Consider the following 16398-nt stretch of genomic DNA (forward strand, 5'->3'; position numbering starts at 1 on the left):
AGCTGGATCAAGAACAGAGAAGGGAACAAGGAATAATTTACAAGATTCATCTGTAAGTGGTGGAGATTTAGTGAGTAAACTGCTTGTTCTGTAAGCAATATGAATTTAGCTGAGATCCCCAGCAACCATGTAAACAGCCACATATCAAAGGCAAACACGATGTAGCAACGTGTAACTGCAGACTCTGAGTACAAAAATCACGGCTTCATCTGCCATTTTCTTTTCTTTCTTTCTTTCTTTCTTTCTTTCTTTCTTTCTTTCTTTCTTTCTTTCTTTCTTTCTTTCTTTTTGTTTTTCAAGACAGGGTTTCTCTGTGTAGCTTTGCACCTTTTTCTGGAACTCACTTGGTAGTCCAGGCTGGCCTCAAACTCACAGAGATCCACCTGCCTCTGCCTCCGGAGTGCTGGGATTAAAGGCGTACACCACCACCATCCGGCCATTTTCAAATCTTTTGTTTTGTAGGTCACACATTCCCAAAACCTGAGGTTTTACATTTGTTTGCAAATGATTCCCAACATCATAGATTTCCTAGTAGTATAAAATGATTATAAATAAGCAACAGCAATGAATGTTTTGTTTGTTTGTTCCTGTTTCTTTCATATGGGATTTTAGAATGTTAAAAATTGTACCTAAGGCTTCATATGCAGTAAGAATCTTAATGCTATAGAACAACCTGGGCCACTGACTGGTGTTGCCACATGGATGAGATCAGCATCCAATTAACTAATACCATTTAGAGATGAGTTCTGGCTTCCACCATGCTTCATACCCACCTCTGTGTGAGTGGAGATCTCACTGCTTTCTGCTTCTTCATAGGAAAATATGGCCCCAATCTGTTGCTGCAGAGCCTATTATTGAATAAATTCAGAAGAAACTAGATAACATTCTGAGAAGGATTCCTGAAGTCTTGCACAGATGACATGAGGATATGGAGAAAAGCCTCTTGATAAATTGAATGAGAACATCTCAACTAGAGTCATATATGAACTCTTGGTCCACAGATGGTAGACCTGTTTGAGAAAGTTTCAGAGGTGTGGCTTTCTTGGAAATGTTTCACAGGGGACAGGCTTGGCATTGAGATTTCAAGATATTTGTGCCATTCAAGTTATGCTGTCTGCATCCTGCTTGCATTTCAATTTGTGAACTACCAGCTGCTGCTTCAGCCAACTACTGTTTGTGGCCTACAATCCTCCATCATAGACCCTAACCTTCTGGAACCCTAAGCCCGAAATGAACTTTTTCTTCTGTAAGCTGCCATGGGCAATAGAAATGTAACTAAAACATCTCCTTTTCTGGGACTTTAATAGCTGGATCATGCAGCAGCCTGGCTTATAATATTATAGGATATGAAGTACCTGCTGCGCCCCAGTGTGGCCATCAAACATTCTTGAATGCAAACTATATAAGAGGTCTGGAAATGACATTTGTGCAGTAGGGATATAACCTGATCCACTTTCACTGCCATCAATTACCTTCCAAATGCAGTGGGCAATGACCTTCAAGGTGGTCAGAAAGGGTGGTTTTAAACTTTGCATTGCTTAGCAAGTAACAGAAGCTACTGGAATTATTTCAGCAGCTACATATTTGTGGTCCAAATTGATCCATCCTTCCACAGTCACTCCAAGTGCATCCATTACAGACAAAGAATATGGATTTTAATCTAAAATCCTATCAGACAAATGTAGATTCTATGAAGCAAGGATTTAAGAAGGTCTACACCTAAAACTTTCAAATCCAAACACAACAGAATCTGTTATTCTTGCAGGGTGAGCAGGAATACTATTTCCTTGTGATTATTGTGACTATATGTATATACGGAGGTAAATATTTTTGGTACTGATCAATACCAGTTTTACAACACTCGACTCTAAAAAGGAGGTATTCTTAAAGGTTCATAAATATTATTTGATGATACACTTTTCAAGGTTCCCTGAGCTAGCTTAGGTCCAGATAAAAATAAACAAAAACTCTAGACCATGCTGTGCTAGTTAGTGTATACTAGTCTTGTTTTTTCTACCTCCACTCAAACTCAGCAAGTTAACCCTCTACCCAAGCTAAATGTGTAGAGTAGAAAACTCCTAACAGCTAAATTTGCAAGCAAGATCCACAACATATGAAATGTAGAGAATTCCATTTTTGTCAAAAATAATTTTCTTATCTATACGCCCTACCCCCATACCCTTCCTCCAAAGACCCCAGCCACTTCCTGAAGCTTGGAAACCAACCCTCAGCTCTATCAGTACCTAGAGGTGAGTGACTGTGGTCACCCCACTCCTAGGACCCATTTCTGGGCCCCATCCCTTGCCCAGGAACACCTGACCAACTAGGCCCAAGTTGCCAACCAGCAGACAGGGTTTCTATGGGAAGGCTCTCTATTCACCAAGATTGCCCAGCTGCAGATACTGCAATCTACATGCTCTGACCCCATTCCCATCCATTGGAGAACCCAGCCACTTTCTGAGGCTAGGAAACCAACCCCCAGCTCTATTGGGACCTAGAGAGCTCTCATTGGGCCTAGAGAGGGGCTCTCATTGGACCATGATCTGTCATTGAACCAAGAGTAACCTCAGCAGACAGTGAATCTGCCAGCCCTTATTAGACCAAGAGTGGCTTTATGAGAAATAGAATCTGCCACCTCTTATTGGACCAAGAGAGGCCTCATGAAACACGGAATCAGTCACTCTGACTGGACCAAGAGTCCTGAGAAGACCAAGAAATTTTCTGTGACACACAAAATCAACGAGCTTGAGTTGACACTAGAGCAGCTCCCTGAGACACAGAATCTGCCTGCTCCAATTAGACCAGGATCTAAGATTAGACCAAGAAGAGTGCCCCTGAGACACAGACACAACAAACACAGATTTCACCAACAGTAACTCACTCAGACATAGGCACCTCTTATACCCATTAGAGAAGATGGGCAGATGTCAAGGCAGAGGTACATACAACAACATAAAGAACAATTCAGTATCACCAGAACCTAGCCCTCCTCCAACAGCAAGATTTAAACATCACAAGGTAGTAGAAGCAGAAGAAGGCAACCTTAAGAGTAGCATCATGAAAATGCTTGAGGTCTTTCAAGAAAAAAAGAAAAATGAAATGGCAGAAAAGATAAACAAAAAAGTGGAATAAATCAAAAGAGAAATTCAAAAAAAGACAAACAAAAAATTGGAAGAAATACAGAAAAAGGCAAATAAATGAGAAGAAAGCAACAAATTCCTTAAAGAAAACCACAGAAATGTAATTTAAAAGGTAAGGAAACAGTTCAAGACCTGAAAAGGGAAATAGAAATAATAAAGTAGATACAAACAGAGGGAATGCTGGAAATAGAAAATCTGAGTAAATGAACAGGAAACAGATGCAAGCATAACCAATAGAATACAAGGGATGGAAGAGAGGAACTCTGATGTAGAGGATACAATAGAGGAAAAGGATTCGACAGTTACTAAACCCAAAAATGTCATAACACAAAATGTCCAAGAACTCTGGCATAACATGAAAAGTCCAAGCCTAAGAATAATAGGGATTAAGGAAGGAGAAGAATGCCAAATCAAAGGCACAGAATATATATTTATCAAGATCACAGAAAAAAAAACTTTCCCAAATTAAAGAAGGAAATACCAAGAAAATCCAAGAAGCCTATAGAATACCAAACAGACTAGTTCCCCCAAAGAAGTCCCCTTGCCACATAATAATTGAACATCTAAACCTACAGAATAAAGAAAGCATATTAAGAGCAGCAAAGAAAAAAGGCAAAGTGACTTATAAAGGCAAACACATCAGAATAATAACTGATTTCTCAACAGAGACTTTGAAAGCCAGAAAGACCTGGACAGATGTAATGCTGACACTAAGAGATCATGGATGCCAGCATAGACTAATATATCCACCAACACTTTCAATCATCATAGACAGAGTGAACAAGACATTCCCAAACAAAATCATATTTAAACAATACCTATCTACATTTCCAGCCCTACAGAAAGCACTAGAAGGAAAATTCCAACCTAAGGAAGTCTGATACACCCACGGAAACACAGGCAATAGATAACCCCACAGCATTAAACCCCAAAGAAGAGAAGTCTACCCACACTACCACCAAGAGATAACAGGAACTAACAATCACTGGTCACTAGTATCCCTTAATATCAATGGACTTAACTCACCTATATAAAGACACAGGATAACAGATTAGATACAAAAGCAGGACCTGTCTTTCTGCTGCATACAAGAAATACAACTCAATTTCAAATATAGACACTACCTCAGAATAAAAGGCTGGGGAAAAGTCTTTCCAATCAAATGGTCTTAAGAAGCAAGCTGGTATAGCCATCCTAATATCCAACATAATAGACTTCAAACTATGATAAGTCAAAAGAGATCAAGAAGCACATTATATTCTCATCACAGGAGAGATCCACCAAGATGAAGTCTCAATTCTGAACGTTTATGCGTCAAACATAAGAACAAACACATATGTAAAATAAATATTACTATAGCTTAAATTACACATAAAACCCCAAACATTAATAGTGCAAGACTTTAGCCGGGCGGTGGTGGCGCACGCCTTTAATCCCAGCACTCGGGAGGCAGAGCCAGGAGGATCTCTGTGAGTTTGAGGCCAGCCTGGGCTACCAAGTGAGTCCCAGGAAAGGCGCAAAGCTACACAGAGAAACCCTGTCTTGAAAAACCAAAAAAAAAAAAAAATAGTGCAAGACTTCAACACCCCCCTCTCACCAATGGACAGATCTGCCAAATCGAAACTTAACAGAAAATTAAGAGACTTAGCTGATGTTATGACTCAAATCGACTTAATTGAAATCTACAGAACATTCCATCACTAACAAAAAAGAATATACCTTCTTCTCAGCACCCCATGGAACCACTCCAAAATCAAACACATACTTGGCCACTAGCAAATATTAACAGATACAAAAAAAAATTGAAATAACCGCCTGTGTTCTATCAGACCAACATGGTATACAGTTTGATATCAACAACAACAAAAACTACAGAAAGCCTACAATCTCATGAAAACTTAATAATGCTCAACTGAATCACCAATGGGTCAAGAAGAAATAAAGAAAGAAATTAAATACTTCCTAAAGATCAATGAAAATGAATATACCACATACCATAAACTTCTGGGAAGCTATGAAAGCAGTGCTAAGAGGAAAATTCATAGCACTAAACGCCCACATAAAGAACTTAGAGAAATCTCACACTAGTGACTTAACAGCATACCCGAAAGCCCCAGAACAAGAAGGAGCAAATCACCCAGGAGAAATAGATGCCAGGAAATAATCAAATTGAGAGCTGAAACCAATGAAATAAAAACAAAGAGAACAACACAAAGAATCAATGAAACAAAGAGTTGATTCTTTGAGAAAATCAACAAGATAGACAAGCCCTTATCCAGGCTTAGACCAGGCTGGCCTTGCACTCACAGAGATCTGCCTGCCTCTGCCTCCAGAGTGCTGGGATTAAAGGTGTGCACCACAACTGTCCAGCTTTTTAATGCTTTCATAATTGGCATATGTAAAAAGGACCATGGAATTAGAAGTTGGTGATAGAATTGATTAATTATTATTTCTTTCATATTTTAAATGCAAAATTGTGCTGATATATAGAACTGGAGCCTTTGAAAGGACAGGAAAATTGTGTTTTGACAAAGAGTTATCAATATTAAACAGCCTAAATTAAAAATAAAATTACATGGGATTGAGATTAAAATATTATTGGATTCTGATGCTAGATATATCTGTAATTTCACAAGAATCCTGAGATCCCAACTGGCCTCTACTAGAAGTCAGGAAAATGGAGACAATTGCAAGATCTTAGAGCTATAATTAAAACCATGCTTCTCATGGGAGCAACACAGCCTGGCTTGCCTGCCTCTGTGGCAATTCCTAAACATTGACATTTAATTGTGATTGACTTATGGATGATGAATTATTGGCTGCTAAAGATAAAAAAAACTTGTTTTTGATGACTTTTCTAAATTACAAGAGGTTCTTAGCCTGGATAATTTACAAATAGCCCAGAAAAGGTACAGGTATCTTTTCCATATCATTATTTAGGTCATGAATATTTTGTTTTACTCATCACCTACTTGAGTGTTTTGGCAAACAGGTCCTATTCTATGGGTACATTCCCCAGCTTCTCCAGCAAAAATCATTACTTTTTATCCTCAGGCTGTTGCTCAGATTACATTTAAGGGAATTAAGATCAGTTTTCAAACTTTTTGTAAGGAGCCAGATATTGTGGTAACCACATAACCCAGTCTCAAATAGCATGGTTGCAAGTTAATGATAATTATTGGACCATATTGACATGCTCCATGCAGGGTTTGATACTCACTACCCCTCCAATGATGTATGTCAATTTTTTTTAAATTGCATCCTGTTTTATTTCCCAAGATAGTACAGATGACTCATATTTCTCCAGCACATGTAGTATTTACTGATGGCACTTCACATGTTTTTGCTGTGGTGGTTTTTGGTAACATAGTGAAGAGAATAACATTCCAGGGCACTTCTGCCCAGATGCAGAGGTACAGGCACTGTTGCTTGCTTTGCAAATATTTTCTGATGAGAGTGTAAATATTTACACTGATAGCCAATATGTGGCACATGCCATTATGGCTTTGGAGACAGCAGCCTACATACCATCCATTCTTCCCATTCATAAATATTTATTGCACGTGCAAGGACTCATATGGTCCTGCTCACATAACCTTTATGTGGGCCATGTTAGAGCTCATACCCAATTACCTGGATCTCTACGCAAAGGTAATTAGAGGGCTGATGCTATTGTTACTCGATGGCTGTCACATTAATTTGTTCTGCCTTTGAAAAGGCTACTCAGTTGCATTAATGTTATCATTTTAATGCTGTATCTCTCTGTCATCATACAGGCATAATCTGGGAACAAGCAATCCAGATAGTTAAATCATGTCCTATTTGTGTTGTTTTTTTTACCTGTTCCTTATTTGGGAGTTAATCTCCGAGGATTATTACCTAATCATGTGTCACAGATGAATGTCACACACAAGCCTTCTTTAAAAACTACAATATGTCCATGTGTCTATTAATACATAGTCTTCTCTAATTTTTGCTTCTGCCCATTCAGGGGAAAAGGTTAAGGATGTAAAGAATTATCATCTTCATGCTTTTGCTTATATGGGAGTGCCAAAATGCATAAAGATTGATAATGGTCCCGCCCACAGAAGTACAGGATTTTCAAAATTTGGCCAATATTTTTCTATTGTTAATAAGACTGGCATTCCTTATAATCCTCAAGGACAGGCTATAGTAGAATGCTGCTGTCGTATCTCAAAAAAAAAAAAAACAGATATTGCTGAAGTAAAAATGGGGAGCTAGGAGCTCACCTCTCCTTTCCACAGTCTGTTCTTTCCCTTGATTTATATATTTTAATTTTTTTAGCAGTGGATTTTGCTGGAGTATCTGCTGCAGATAAGCACTGGAGGGCTCCTGATGCAAAGCATCCTCTGGTGCAATGGAAGGATCTTTCTACTGGCACTTGGAGGGGACCTGATCCAGAGTTGGTGTGGGCCCTGGGATCTGTTTGTGTCTTTCCACAGAACTATGAGGTGCCTCTTTGGATTCCAGAGTGCTGTGTGCACCCAGTGGCGGCTGCTGAATCCCAACATGGCAGAGACCTATTGGGCCTTCATGAAAAACTCTCCCCTTTTGATGTCAATGGGGATTGAGAACCCAATATGGCCAACCTTGGCAAGCATTAATGTAAGCCTAGGAACTGTAGCCATGCAGTTGGATTCTTCAGAAGGTAATGTATGGTAACTTTTTAAAAAAATGTTGAGAATGTGTCACACAGACACCTTGGAGATTAAGGATAACCCTGAAGGTCACTGACTTCCATTTGTTAACAATAACATCCCAGCTAAGCCTTTTTCATTTTTGCAATTCTCTTCAAGCTGGTGTAGTACCTACTTTTCAGGAGTGGCTCTGTGCAACTTTTTTTGGCCTCCTGAAATTCATCTAGCCCCCTTTGAAGATACCTTAAAATTTGTGAACCTGAATGTATCCATTATGAGACCAGTAATTCCGTTCCTTGTTTGCTGTCTGTTTATTGTTGTTTGTTTGTTTGTTTGTTTGTTTGTTTGTTTGTTTTTTCTTTATGGTTCTTAGTTGTTCTTTTGCAGAGCTGCCAGCATAAGTCATGCTGGGATCAAGAAAAATGGGCCTTGGTGGTTCGTGTTCCTGAAGCTGTGTCCATGCCAGTGGACAGTGGCAGTAAGACACAGATGATTACTCACATGCTCCAGAAGAGAATTTGACATCACTGGTGCCTTGTTGCTATTATAGGGGTGGTGGCCACTGCTGCTACTGTTTCTGGGATTGCTATTTCATAATTGGTTACTACAGCTAGCACAGTGGAGACCCTGGCAGCAAAAGTAGCTACCACAATTAATTAATCTTTCATTCTATTGGGCATGATAAATTTTATTCAATAGTTATATGCATTTAGATTGGCTTTTTAAGTTATAAAATTTGTTTTCTTGCAGGACTTTATTGTTTTCTTCTAATTTGTTTGCCCTTTCCTCTAGTTGTTTACAGCGTTCTTCCAATTGTCTTGTCTTTTCCTCTACACAAGCCTCTAACTTCTTCATGATGTTACTCATAAGGCTACTTTCTTCTGCTTCTTCCAATTTTTGATGTTCAGGTCTAGATGTTGGAGGCAGGCTAGGTTCTTGTGATGCTGTATTGCTCTTCATTTTGTTGTATGTACTTCTGCCTTGATGTCTGCCCATCTCCTTGTGGTTCCTTCTTGGTCTTATCAGTGTACTTGGTTCAGAAAGAGCTGACAGATTCAGGAAGTCTCTCTCTCTTGTCTAGATGGGAGTTCTCTTGTCCAAATCGGAACTCCGGGGCAGGATGGAAGCTTTTATCTGGAATGGAAGTCTCTGGTCCAGAAGGGAGGTAAGGAGCAGGATGGGAGCCGGGGGCTGGTCTCTAAGTCTCAGGAGGTGGCTGGGGTCTCAGGCAGATGGGCGTGGGGGCAGGGCGCGGAGATTGCAGGGGCTGCCAGGGGGCTTGGAAAAGGGGATCCCTCCCGGTGGGGCTAGAAGGGGACCTGCTTGTTGGCCAGAACCTGGGGCCAAGTTGGACAGGTCTTCCCAGAGTGGCTGGTGCCCAGGGATGGGGGCTGGGTTGGGCACGGATACTCACCTCTGGTCCAGAAGGGAAGTCGGGGGCAGGATCTTAAGTTATAAAATTTGTAAAACTCAAGTTACACTTGCTTTTGGGATACCACCTTAGGAGGACCCCAATTTGCAGTAAGGCTCATCAAGAAAGGGAATGGCTCAATTGCCTTTAGCCTACTTGCTTATGGGTAGTTAGGACTTCTGTTGGTCTTTTCTGTGTTGTACAGATTGCAAGCCCAGTGCCACGTTGATATCTTTGGCAACAGTTAACTCTACAGCTCAGGAGGTTGAGTCTGTATGATAATGAGTATTCAGAGACAGGTAATACCTGGGGGGCGGTTACCAACCTAAGGCAGAGCGCCTGTGTGGCCTGGGCAGGTATCTCCATGAGAGGTAAGGTGACCTGCTGACTTCCCATGCAACCTAAGTCAAAAGCTCATTTTATAGTAAAAAGGCGGGACCTGTAGGGCCCTGGACCCCCACAGTGAGTAGCTGCCATCATGCTTGCCAACCTTGACCTCCCTATGCTTGTCCTCCCTATGCTGATTCTCTGCCAGTTTCCTTCTTACTGAATGTGGTTTCCTTCTTACTGAACGCTCACTGGAGGTTCTTTTTTCGTTTATCCTGCATTTGGTGTAAACAGCTTAAATGCAAGAATGTAGAACATTTGGTAGCAAACTTCTGCCCTCCAGGGTTCCTCCATTGTGTTGTAAGCCTGTATTTAAGGTTTCCTCCCTCTTTCAATAAATGGCATTCTGCATTCTGCTGTGGCGAATGACTCGTTGTTTCTTGTCTCTATTTTTTAATCCACAGCCCCTTGCTTGGACATGGTGAACAGGTGCCAGTAGTGCAGGCACAACCACAACATACTATAATTTTAGACTGGAGCCTAGCATAGTCACCATCAGAGATGCTTCAATCAGCAATTGTTGGGAGCTGATTTGGAGAACCACAGTCAAGCATTCATCAGAACTTAGGGAATCCTGGGAAGAGGAGGAAGAAGAATTGTAGGAGGCAGAGGGGTTGAGGACACCATGATAATATGGCTTACAGAATCATCTAGGGCACATAGGGGCTGACAGTGATTGAATGGACAATCAGGGAGCTTGTATGGGTCTGACCTAGGTCCTCTGCATATATGTGACAGTTGTATAGCTTAATATTTTTGTGAGACTTCAAAGAGTGTGAGTGAGGGCTGTCTCCTACTGATTTACCTGCTTTGGGGAACCTTTTCCTCCCACTTGGTTCCATTATCCAGCCTTAATATGAACAGATGTGCCTATTCTTTTTGTAACTTGACAGGCAGTGTTTGTTTCATATCCTTGAGAGGCCTGCAATTTTCTGAATTGAAAGAGAGGAGAAGTGGATCCAAGGGGGAAGGGACATTACGGGAGGGACTAGGAGGAGAGGAGGCTGGGGAAACGTGCTTCTCTCTGTGTCTGCTTATCACTCCTGACTTCACCCTTCTTCATCCCAGCATCCTTAGTTTGGTTGTCCCAACTATATTTCCTGCCTGGCCACCAGCTAGTCAATACTTCATTAGCCAAGGAGAGCAATTTATGTTCACAATGTGCAAAAGGATTATTCCACAGTAGAATTCTCTGAACTTTAAAAAGAAAAATTCCTGATTTACCATTTCAAAAATTCCTGATTTACCACTTCATTTTGCCTTCTTCAGGGATTTTATCTCATAATTAAGTTATATTTTCATATCTTGAGTTCTTTACATTATTTATTCAAGTGTTTGGGCTTTGCATCCTCATTCTGCAATTTATTCATATCATCTGAGTTGCAGGATCACATATATTATTGCTATTTTGAAATCATTGACTTGTACATATCTAAATGACATTTCTAGGCAACATTAATGTAGACGTCATAGTTTTTGGCAGAGAAAGACCATCTTGGTTACTTGTGATCTTTGCATTTTTATGATGAGATCTAGGAATTTGGAATTAGGTAGCAGTTCTTAGTGTGAAAACCTAAATTTCCCTTTATTAAGTGGGTATTTGGATATTTATTTCCTGTTACTCTGTCTTGTCAGGTTGTAGGCAATCTGAAAGGGGCTAATTGTCTAATCTTGGGGCAACCAATTTCTTGTTGTCATTAGCATGGGGTATTAGAAGTAGTCCAGGCCCATGTGAGGCTAGCTTAGTTTTTTAAGCCCTAAATATTAGCATAACATTGCCTTGATTCCTCCTGTATAAAAGGTTTTCCATTGCTTATGAGATACACAACACTAGAGAAACAAATGATGTTATTTCCAGGACAATATGTGTTGCTGGATTACAGAGAGTATAATAATGACAAATGTTGACAGTAATATTCTGTTCAAATACCTTGATTACAAAACACTATTAGCAGAGCACATGAATAAGGAAAAAGCTTTATTCCTTGGCAAACACAGACCTGACAGAGTCATGTGTCACTGAGGATGAGCACATAAGAGATGAATGATGGAAAACAGGATGCCAGAAGGACAGAGGTGTTCACTCCCCACTGGTCACATTTTTCAGTAAGAGTTTCAAAGGGCCAAACTTATGTAGACTGAATAGAAGGCTATAAACTCATGAGGATAAAGAATGCTACATGTGACTCTCTCTTCATGGGAACCACTAGAGGAGAAGCTATGTTGTGAATGTTCTGGGCACTGCTTATGTCTGTGAAGCAAAATTACCACAAATCCACTAGCACAGATTAAAAAAAATCAAACTAAACATGTCACAGAAAAAGTTTAGGGCATTATATACTGAAGCATATGTGGACAGCATTGTCCAGGAGGAATACCCATTATTACTTTCAACACTGAAGGTTTTCTCATTTAATGGGATATTCTCTAAAAATGGAAGAAATAAGTTCTTCAGGAGATGCTGAAACCAGGTCTAGGGAGAGTAGTAAACAATGAACTGTAGAGATCCACCTGCACATCCTAGAATTGAGATTAATGGACTAGGAAAAAAACTGAAGAAACAGACAGTGATAAAGGACACTGCTCTGTAAACTCTATACAAGTAATAGACAAGTTTTCAACTTGTATCATTCAGGAAATATTTCCACCCCAATGTTATCAATGTCTGTGGTATAGATTTAGGTGATGAAACACTAAAGTTGGCCAGAACCAGTTGACTGTGAACCTAATCTATAGCTCCCAAATGATGTCCAGTGAGCAGATGGAAGATGTACAGAAAGAGGGGGGAGAATTTCCTATGATGCTAATGGCTGTCTGAGTGTGGGACATAATCTACATAGACCAGCTGGCAGAATACTTCTTATCTTCACCAAGAGGTTACTGATTTAAACAGAGTCAGAAGAATGAGGTATTAGACCAATGAGACTATCTGTATGACCATCATTCGACTCTCAGTATCTATTCTTTTCTATATATTCCCACTTTAAATTGTCATGACAGGTTTTTTGTATGCACAGACTCAACTCAGTGAAGATGGTTATTTCAGGTGCCCTTAATTTTTATTGTTAGAATTAAATAGTGCAGAGGATGGTAGTCCATATCTGACAGAAAACCTTCAGCAGAGGGGGAAACTTTTGCACTGACATCACCGCTCCTTGCTAAATGTGCTACATGGCAAAGAAAGAATACAGAACGTTTGTCTCATACAAATATGAGCTACACAAATTGATATTATGTATGTGATATATGATTTGACTGCATAAACTATTCAAGCATAATTCTAGAATCATTGATCCCATCAGATAAAAAAAAGAAACTCTATTATAAAGTAAATGAAGAAGTGGAATCAACTCATAAAATTTTAATGTATATTAACTTATTAAAATAATTTAAGTAAATTTAAAACACGTTTACATATAAGAGACATGATTAGTAGTAAGGAATAGTAAAATGTTGATCACAGCTATACTTGAAAATTATGGTAGTTAATAATTTGTAATATACCATTCATAAATTCTGTGACCAAAATTTTAAGCATAATCCACATGACTATGTAACAATATAAGCATAAGTAACTCAGAGAATAATTAATAAGTGTGGCATATAAGTTTTACAGATGTTTCTATTTCTTTTTATCTTCAACAAAGTAGACTAGAAATAGAAATTTCTGAAAGTTCTATGTCAAATACACAGAGAGTAACATCAAAATGTCATCCCTTACTAAAATTGGTACAAAACATGAAGATGAAACTTGTTCAAAGTTCCTCAATTAAGAAAATAGGAAAGTTCCAGATTCTTGGAACTCAGCACCCAACTGAGGGATGTGTAGTTACCCCCAGAAGACCCAGTAGAGCAGGTCAGAGCACTCAGATACACAGCTGTGTTTCTTCATTGTCACCAGGAATGTTCAGAGTATGCACTATGTCCTTTATCAATGTGAAGGGTTGCACAGTATTGAAAGGTTACTTAAGGATCACAGAGGAAATGAAGTCACAAGACAGAAAAAAAGAGAGAATTAAACTGAGAGGAAGGGAAAGACTCGGGTATATGTGTTAGACAAACTCTGAAATGAGTATAAATATAGACAGCTTTCCCAGGAGAGGAAATTGCACTCTAAGGCTTGTTAGACAAACCTGACAGTTTTGAAGTTGCAGATTTACTGTGGCTCATAATAAAGTGCAGGAATTCACAGTGGGCAAGACTCAGGATTTCTGCTGATTATCAGAATCTGAGGACAACAGAAGGGATGAGTGACTTCAGTGCAATGGGCCTCATAGAAGGACCAGAACTTACTCAATTGGTGGGAACTTTGATTTAAATAATGTTTTTATTTCATGTAAACTTTTGAGGACAGCTAATAGTAACATTGATAGTAGAAAGAAAACAGTACCTCACTGACTAAACCTGGTTTTAAACCAATATAAATGTATTATTTAACTCTCACACTGACATGTTAAAATCCTTACTTGGATATTCTTTTTGTCCTTATGCCTCCACCCCACCAAATAACTATTAACCACGGAGTCTTCATATAAACCTTTTTTATTTGTTAACATGGGGCTATGAATGAGCTTTTTTCACCTGTACACAAATATTATCTTTCTTTTAGAAGCCACATATATTTTATAAACGTAATTTCAATTTCCCTTGGGCTCACATATTCTCCCCAAAACTTAAGAGAAACGAAAGGAACAGCCAATCCTAAACACATTCTAGCCCCTGTCATTCAGGCACATGTATCTGCCTAGCATGTAAGAGCTTATTTTTTGTCTCATGGCTCCAGCCAAGTCTTAGCTTTAAAATCTTAGTCTGGATGGAGTTATGATAGGGAATTTATCCCTGGGTTAATGAGGACAGTTTCAGGGAGGACTGTCACAAGGGAAATGATGGAAGTGCTGTTTTGACCCTGTGTAGAGAGCAAGCTGGTAATGTGACATGGATTTTCTAAAAGATGTCTATCATTCATTTCTCTCTTTCTTTCTCACTACAGTCTGTCCATCTGTCAATGCCTCCCTCACCACTTTATGTATATGTGTATCATGCCCATAGTACTGTATTCTAAGTCACAAACAAAGACATATATTACTACATTCTAAGATATGCAGGCTTCCAGTTCTGTTTATGTGATTATACATACTTGCACTCACTTGAACGAAATATAAGCTTCTCTTCAACTGAATGTTTTGCACAGGATGTCCATGGAGGCTAAGTACTCAATACAAATATTTTTCTGCAGCCAGGTTACATCAAAGAATCTGTCATAGCCATATATTGTTATTTCATATTTTTGACATATGTGTCATGCCTGTGTTTCTATCTGTCCTGATTCTTCTCTTTATGAATCAATTTAAACATCAGTCAGAGACATGAACAGCCTATGAAATTTGTTTTTGCCATCAGGGATGTGTTTTGTTCATGGACAGCAGAGAGAAATATCAGATTCCACAAATCTACACAAAAGTATGAAGCGCCTGTAGTCGGTGGTTCACAGCACCACTGGGAGCTGCTGAGGGACATTTTTTCAATGATTTTTTAAAAATTGTTTTATTAATTTTACATGCCAACCACAGATCACCCTCCTACCCCTCCTCTCACTCTCCCCTGCTTTCCTCTTCAACTCACCACCCATCCCCTCCTCCAAAAGGGTAAGTCATCCGGTGGGGTTACAGCAAAACTTGATTCATTCAGTTGAGGTAGGATCAAGTGCCTACCACCTGCACCAAGGATGAGTAAGGTGTCCAACCATAGGTAATGGGCTTCAGAAAGCCAGCTCATGCAACAAGGATGGATCCTGATCCCAATGCCAGGGTCCCCTCATATAGTCCAAGCTACACAACTGTCTCCCTTATGCAGAGGTCTAGTCTGATCCCACCCAGGTTCCACTGCTGTTGAGTTCCTATGAGCTTGGTCCAGTCATCTCTGAAGATTTCCCTATCATGATCTGGACTCCCCTTGTTCATATAGTCCCTCTTCATTGTCTTCCAAAGGACTCCGGAGCCTCAGCCTGGTGCTTGGTTGTGGGTCTATGCATCTGCTTCCATCAGTTACTGGATGAAGGATCTATGATGACAGTTAGGGTATTCACCAAAATGATAACCAGGGTAGGCCCATTCAGGCACCCTCTCCAGTATTGCTTGTAGTCTAAGCTGGAGGCATCCTTGTAGGTTCCTGGGAATTTCCTCAGCACCATGTTTCTCACTTTCCCCAAAAGTTCTCGCTGAGGGGCATTTTTTAAAGCTTAATCAGATGTGTGAAGAGCAGACTTCACATCTATACACTTCATATACAATCAGAGAGAGAGAGAGAGAGAGAGAGAGAGAGAGAGAGAGAGAGAGAGAGAGAGAGAGATCAGAGAGAGAAATCAACTCTTCAAGGGGAAGTGTTCATCATTTCCCCTACAAGTCAACTGACAGCCTCTATCTGGGACCAGAGGTTATGTGTAGAGGAGTCTGTGACTTTAAATGTCCTGAGGTGCTACTAGAAATGATCACTAATGATGTCAGTCAGGAGTTGCCCAGTTGGTCTCCTGAGATATAATCTCAAAAAACAATAATGTGAAGGAATTCATGGATAATCTTACAAGCTGTAAGAAGATGAGCACGGGCTCTGTGTAAGTTTTAATTACCTGGGTATTTTGGCTTCATGCTAATTTTTGAGAGTGTTGAGAACATGGTGTCTCTCTTAAGCTTCCTAGTGTATCACATTATATCTGTGATTCCTACTGGATTTTGGTAGCTAGGGAAGCCTTCTGTAGTCAGGGTGAATTCCAAGGTATCTGTGTGCCATGGAGACAGTAGGATAT

The 16398-nt window shown here is 39.7% G+C and overlaps 1 long non-coding RNA gene across 1 annotated transcript; it reads right to left on the minus strand.

Annotated features, from left to right (window-relative positions):
• Positions 1-581: 581 nt before the first annotated feature.
• Positions 582-16358, minus strand: LOC143273048 (uncharacterized). Its single transcript, XR_013050895.1, has 3 exons — positions 16222-16358; positions 13730-13824; positions 582-848 (listed from the first exon to the last, which is right to left on the minus strand). It is a non-coding gene; the product is annotated as an uncharacterized LOC143273048 (long non-coding RNA).
• Positions 16359-16398: the final 40 nt, after the last annotated feature.

Source organism: Peromyscus maniculatus, chromosome 1, assembly GCF_049852395.1.
Source record: "Peromyscus maniculatus bairdii isolate BWxNUB_F1_BW_parent chromosome 1, HU_Pman_BW_mat_3.1, whole genome shotgun sequence".
Lineage (NCBI taxonomy): Eukaryota > Metazoa > Chordata > Mammalia > Rodentia > Cricetidae > Peromyscus > Peromyscus maniculatus.